Raw genomic sequence first — 6,516 nt, 5'->3', positions numbered from 1 at the left:
TGTAATAGTAGAGCCCTGTATCTGTTCGAAAGCTAGTGTGATCCTCATCAGGGGGATGCATACTGATTTGATTATACCCGGAGTATGCATCCATGAATGAGAGGATCTCATGTCCTGCAGTTGCATCAACCAGCTCGTCGATCCTTGGGAGTGGGAAACAGTCTTTGGGGCAGGCTTTATTTAGGTCTGTAAAATCCACGCACGTATGCCACTTGCCATTCGGCTTGGGCATGAGTACGGGATTACCACGATGGATAAAACGCCACCCTGGTGAACCCATTCTCCTTCAGCTTCTCGACTTCCTCTTTCAAGGCCTTTGATCTATCTTTGTCGAGTAGCCTTCTTTTTTGTTGCACTGGTGGAAAGCTTTTGTCGATGTTCAGGACATGGCTGATGACTGCAGGATCTATCCCGACCATGTCTTTATGCAACTGGGCAAAGACATCCTGGTTCCTCTTTAAGAACTCCACCAGTGTTTGTTTTGTTGTTGTGTCTAAGTTTTTACCGACTTTCACAACTCTGGTCGGATTTTCCTCATCGAGTTGGACCTCTTCAAGGTCCTCGATGGGTCCCACTTCTTCTTCAAAATCCCCAAAGCAAGGATTGTAACGCCCCGATTTCCCGAGACGTTACTTAGGGAGTCCATTTAAAAATAATAAACAATAAATACTTTAAGACACTAAGAGAACATATGTATTTAAAATTTAAGCAGCAATGAGATCTCATTATTTAAAAATAAAAATGTTGGACGCTAGGTTTAATAACAAAACATAAGGAAAATAACCATTCAAGTCTGAAAATTTAAAAACATAACATTTATTTCTAAAAACATAAAATAACTGGAGCCCAGCCTCTAACATGTTTCGTCCATGCCTCGAGCCCGCACCACTCACTGCTTTGCTTTGCCTTTACCTGCACACAGAGTACCCGTGAGCTAACGCCCAGTAAGAAGAGCTATGTAGGACATAACTCCCCAAACCAGAAAACATAAACTTTCAACTAAACATAAATAAACATCATAAGCACAATAATCATCGTGTGATATATAAACACCATATCACACTAACATAATGTGAGTTACACTCACACACATAAATACTAACAAGTCATGTTGATCGGACATGAAATGTAATCTGCCTTGCCTGCGCTGTACTCACACTCGGCATTCCCACGGTGGCTACTAGTCTAGCCTGCGCTGTACTCACACTCGGCCGTTCCCTCGAGACATCGTTGCCCTGCCTGCGCTGTACTCACACTCGGCAGTTCCGTGGTGGCATCCTATTATCATGAGTTATACACACCCAAGATAATTCCTGCAAGTGCTATACTCACACAAGCAGCTAAAATCTAGTAGCACGCCTACTCTATCCTCTTAGCATGTCTACTAACTAAAATCTCTAGCACTATCCTCATGCTAGTCAACCTAATGCAACAATTCAGGTCACAAATATAATTACATAACTAACAAATAAGAAAACAAGGTTGTACGCATAACGTACACCCTATGCGCAGATGTCCACTCTTCTTACCTTACACAGTGCGTTTTCCGCTGACGTGTCTCGAACCACTCGCTGCGTCACCTCGATGACCACTAGCTCCTAGACGTCCAATTACACAGCGAAAATTTAGGAAAAAAAATAAAATAGGCGTTAAGGTTTTGTTTCGAAACCTTAATTATCGAAATAATTTAACTATGCCATTTTAACATGCATGACACGTAAATTAAAACAATTTTCCACAAAAGGTCCAAACCATCATGTCACATACACAAACAATGATGTTTCTAACATATCGCATGAATTCATATAATTACTTTTTATGTGAAATTACCAAAATACCCTTTAATATCATAATTACATTAAAGACTCAATAATTTTATAAAAATTATCATATGACAACAAAATTTAATAAATAACTTTTCCAGAACCCTAAATAATCAGCAAATTCTCATATACGACCAGAAAAATAATTTTTAACATTTATAAATTATTTTTCCTCAATTTCTCAAATAAAACCCAAATAATATAAATAAATACACAACCAAGCCCAAAAATCAAACTAACATACAGAACTGTTTAAAATTCCAAAATAAACTTATAAAAATTATTTTAGAATTTTCTGGGCAAAATAACTAATTTTCTTAATTAATTTATAGAGAAACTAATTAATTAAAGAAAAATTAATAACTGATTAAAAATAGAATCTAACTATACAGATCGGTTTCTACACCCTACAGTAACACACAAAAATTATCTAAGGTTCAGAACAGTAGCATTAATATTTTTTTATATTTAAAATATAACATAAGCCAAATAAATCATGAAAATTTCATAAATGATACAAATTCGAAATAAAATTACAGAGAGCCTTAGAATCTCATTTTAAACATATACAAAAATTCTCAGAATTTTCAGAATACTTTAAATAATTTTCCACATTTATTTTCTTAAATCACACATTTAAAAGTAAATAATTGAAGAAAATTATCAAATACGATCAAAACTTAAATCTAAACGTACAAAGTCATTCTAAAACATACAGATATCATTGAAACATAAAATCATATTTTTCTGAACAATAAAAATATTTTTCATAATTAATCTTTATTTAAACTTCAATAAATCATAATAATTCAAAGAAAAATCAGAAAAATATGAAACCAGTTGGAAAATGCTCTAAAATTAATGTACTAATTTTTAAGATTGAAAAACCAAAAAAAACACCTCAGTAAACACCCAGATCGGGTTCGCCGGAAATATCGCCGGTTTTGTCTTCTTCTCCGGCGACGGCGACTCTATGGCTGACTTTTGCTGCTTTCCAATCCTTCTCTTGCTTGGAAAATGATCCCCTTATGTCCAGAACTTCAAATCAATAGACCCCAGCCCAAAAAGATGTCCGTAACCCCTTGTTCCGAAGTCTTCTTCTCCAAGTCCGGTGTACCGCCAAAAATGGAGCTCAAAATTAGTTTTTCTTGCTCTAGACCATTTCAGCCCATTTCTTCACGTCAAAACCGATTATTGGAGTCCCCTAAGCTTGTTTATCACCACCCACACACACCATACACTCTTGAACACACTTAAATCCAAAATTATCCAAGAATATGCATTTTCTTGGATAAAAATGGTGAATCACAATCCGAGGCTTTATAAATGTATTTCTCACACTCAAAATGTTTATTTCCTCCCCTAGAATGATTCTACAATGCTCTTTACTGCCCAGATTTTTCCCAAGTGCAAGAACTCAAAAATTTCTTCTCTTTAAAAAAAACGATAAGAACACTCTCTCTCTTCAATCCTTTGATTCCCTCAATATTCCCACGATTTCTTCATCAGATTATCATGGTAACACGTTTTGGAAATAGGTTTTAAAAAAAATAAATTAGCGTTTGAAGTGGTAAAATCCTCTTTTCAAGGAATTTATTTATTTATTTTCTTTAAAAAAAAATAAAATAAATTGACTAAGTTCCACAACTGATATTATCAGTTAAATTTCAAAAATTTAATCAATTTTATGAATATTTAATCATGTTAAAACAGAAGAAATAAAGTCTCTAAAATGCCCCTTGAACCAATCCCAAACTTGAGGGTATTATGGTCTTTTCACAAATTCTAATATTTAATATTATGGTAAATCAAAAATTACACATAATAAGATAAAATAATTTCAAGCATATTATTATTACTATTATGCTCATAATAGTAATAATAATTACTATTATAATTTTTAAATAAATAAAATAACTTAACCCGAGCCATTATTTATTCACTTGACATTATTCTCATGTTGTGATTCCACAAAAACTCAAACATGAGAAACCATGAATTTTATTTCCATTGGAAGTCATACATATCCAATAATCCATCAAAGGAAAAGAAAAAAAAAAAATGACAAGGATGCACACAATGGGAAAATTACGAAATTGCCCTTCCGGGAAAACGGATATTACAAGGATCTAAGTCTCTATCCTCACTTTGGGCAACGCCCTATTTGGTGAGATTATCACCTGAGTGGGCTTGAACATCAGTTGCCATATGCAACTCCTTCTCGGTGACATCTCTCAATACACCCTTCTTTGCCTTGGTGATCGAGGCGTTGTAGCACTCCCTCGCTTCCCTCTACTTTCCCAACACGCATCCTACCCCTGCGTCCGTTGGGAATTTCATGGCGAGGTGCCATATAGAAGTGACGGCTCACAGGTCGACCAGAATTGGTCTCCCTATCACAGCAATGTACGTTGAAGGACAATCAACTACTATAAAAGTAGTGAGTAATGTCCTGTTAGCAGGTACAGCCCTTCTCTGGAAAAACCATAAATGGTTTGGTTGCACGGCTCTAGGTCCTTCATGGAAAACTTCATCCTTTCTAGAGAGGACTTATATAGGATGTTGACCGAACTTCCTGTATCGACCAACACCCTTTTCACCGTCATGTTCGCGATCTGTATGTCCACGACTAGCGAATCAGAATGTGGGAATCGCATGTGCTGGGCATCATCGTCAGAGAAGGTGATCAGTTCCTCCTCTTTTCGAGCCTTTTTTGGTGCACAATCCTCACCACTCATCATCTCGATGTCCTGGTCATGGCGTAGGGTTCATATCGTTCCCTCACTTTCCCACTATCTCTTGCAAGATGTGGGCCTCCGCAGATGGTGAGTAGGGTACCTGCCATGAGAGCTGGCTGTAAAGGTGGCGAGCATTGGCATGCAGGGGCCGACTCGTTGCCCCCCTGAGCCTTTCGTTGAGAACCTCCCGCGGCTCGTACATATCTTCTTAAATGTCCCTGTCTTATCAGGAACTCAATTTCTTCCTTCAGCTGGTTACACTCATTAGTGTCGTGCCCGTAGTCATTATGAAAATGATAGAACTTTTTTGAATCTCTCTTGGAGATATCTTTCCTTATTGGTGCGGGTCGTTTGTAGGGCACGCTCGAGCTGATCGCCTGGTAGACCTCGGCTCGGCTTTCAACAAGGGCAGTGTAATAGGTGAATCTCGATTCATACCGATTACCTTTGGGGCGCTTACTCTCGGAGGTTGAGGGTTTGTTGCTCGCCCGCTTTCCACCATTCTTAGCATTGCCATTCTCGTTGCCTTTGTCATTGCCATTGAGCTTCGACTCGTTGGCGGCTTTGGCGGGTTCTTCCTTGGGCCCCTTATCTTTTGCTAGCGATTTTCCTTCGCTGGCAATCGCATCCTCGAGCATGATGTATCGATCAGCTCGATCTAAAAACTCCTAGGTACTTTTAACGCCATGCTTTCTGAGGCTACTCCAGAGGGGAGAATGGCGCCTAACCCCAGTAGTTAGGGCCATCATCTCGCCTTCATAACCCATAGTCTTGGCTCCTGCTGTAGCTCACATGAAGTGCTGAACGTATTCGTTCAAGGGCTCCCCCTCTTTCTAGCGTATCTAGACCAGTTGGTTCACCTCGGTGGGGTGCACACGACCCGCGTAGAACTGTCCGTAAAACTCCTTCACGAACATCTCCCAGGATACTATACTTGTAGGAGGGAACTTAAAGAACCACTCCTGGGCGACATCAGAAAGTGTCCCTAGGAAGATCTTGCAGCGAGCATCTTCAGAGACATTCTGAATGTCCATTTGTATCTCAAACTTGTTGACATGAGATACTGGGTCTCCATACCCGTTGAAATTTGGCAGAGTTGGCATCTTGAACTTACTGGGGGTTTCTGCCACAGCAATCTTCTGTACGAAAGGGGTACCTCTCCTCTGATCGTACTCAATGTGTGATGTTCGCCCCCTGACTAGCTACTCCATAATCTGGTTCAGGGCATCGATTTTAGCCTGAACAGCTTCTGGGATTGCTGGGGCCTCTGGTGCCGGGGGAATGTACTCATCATACCTTTCTCGGCGGTCGTTGAGTACATCCCTCAGGTCATCGTCTCTTCACCATTGCTCGCTGGCTCTGAGCCGACTAAAGACGTTATTCTACATGGGCTGCCCCCCAGCGTTACGACCAACTGGTCGGTCTTCTCTAGGTGGGGGGCTCCTACCTCCACCTCTCTCTTCATCCCTCCGACCAGCGTTTCCACTGCCTGAGTCGACTTCATTTTAGTCGTGGCCATCTCTGAACCATGGCTGGCTATGGTGAGACCAACTATTCCCTCTGTTGCCTCCTTGGGCTGGCATTTCCCGAGCGTTAGGGGGAGGCCTGCGTTGGTCAGTGGGTCCCCATGCATTGTCATGCCATGGGGGGGCCCTGATTGCAGAGCCTGTCTCTGAGTTCCTCCTGTTGGCAAAAGGACGGTGCCCCCTACTCGGTGGATGCGGCTCTTCACCCCCTGGGCATCTAGGGCTCTGGGGCTGTTGGACGACCCTATTCTGCCTCAGGCGCGGGGGATTGCCTCGACCAGCCTGAGACGGAGGCTGTGTCTCAGGATCCCTAGGTGGGACATCATCCTGAGGCATAGGTGGCTACTCCGGCCTCTGAGGGCTTATTGGCTGGAGTGAAGGACTGGGATTGGGGCCCCTTTGAGGTGGCCCGTTCGGCGGCTGATCTGG

At 41.1% G+C, this 6,516-nt stretch overlaps 1 long non-coding RNA gene across 1 annotated transcript; it reads right to left on the bottom strand.

The window, feature by feature from the left end:
• Positions 1-912: 912 nt before the first annotated feature.
• On the bottom strand, positions 913-3,556 carry LOC133797913 (uncharacterized). Its single transcript, XR_009875736.1, has 2 exons — positions 2,724-3,556; positions 913-1,598 (listed from the first exon to the last, which is right to left on the bottom strand). It is a non-coding gene; the product is annotated as an uncharacterized LOC133797913 (long non-coding RNA).
• Positions 3,557-6,516: the final 2,960 nt, after the last annotated feature.

This window comes from Humulus lupulus, chromosome 1 (genome assembly GCF_963169125.1).
Source record: "Humulus lupulus chromosome 1, drHumLupu1.1, whole genome shotgun sequence".
Classification (NCBI taxonomy): Eukaryota; Viridiplantae; Streptophyta; class Magnoliopsida; order Rosales; family Cannabaceae; genus Humulus; species Humulus lupulus.
The sequence above is the reverse complement of the archived record's forward strand: the minus strand, read 5'-3'. Positions and strand labels throughout refer to the sequence as shown.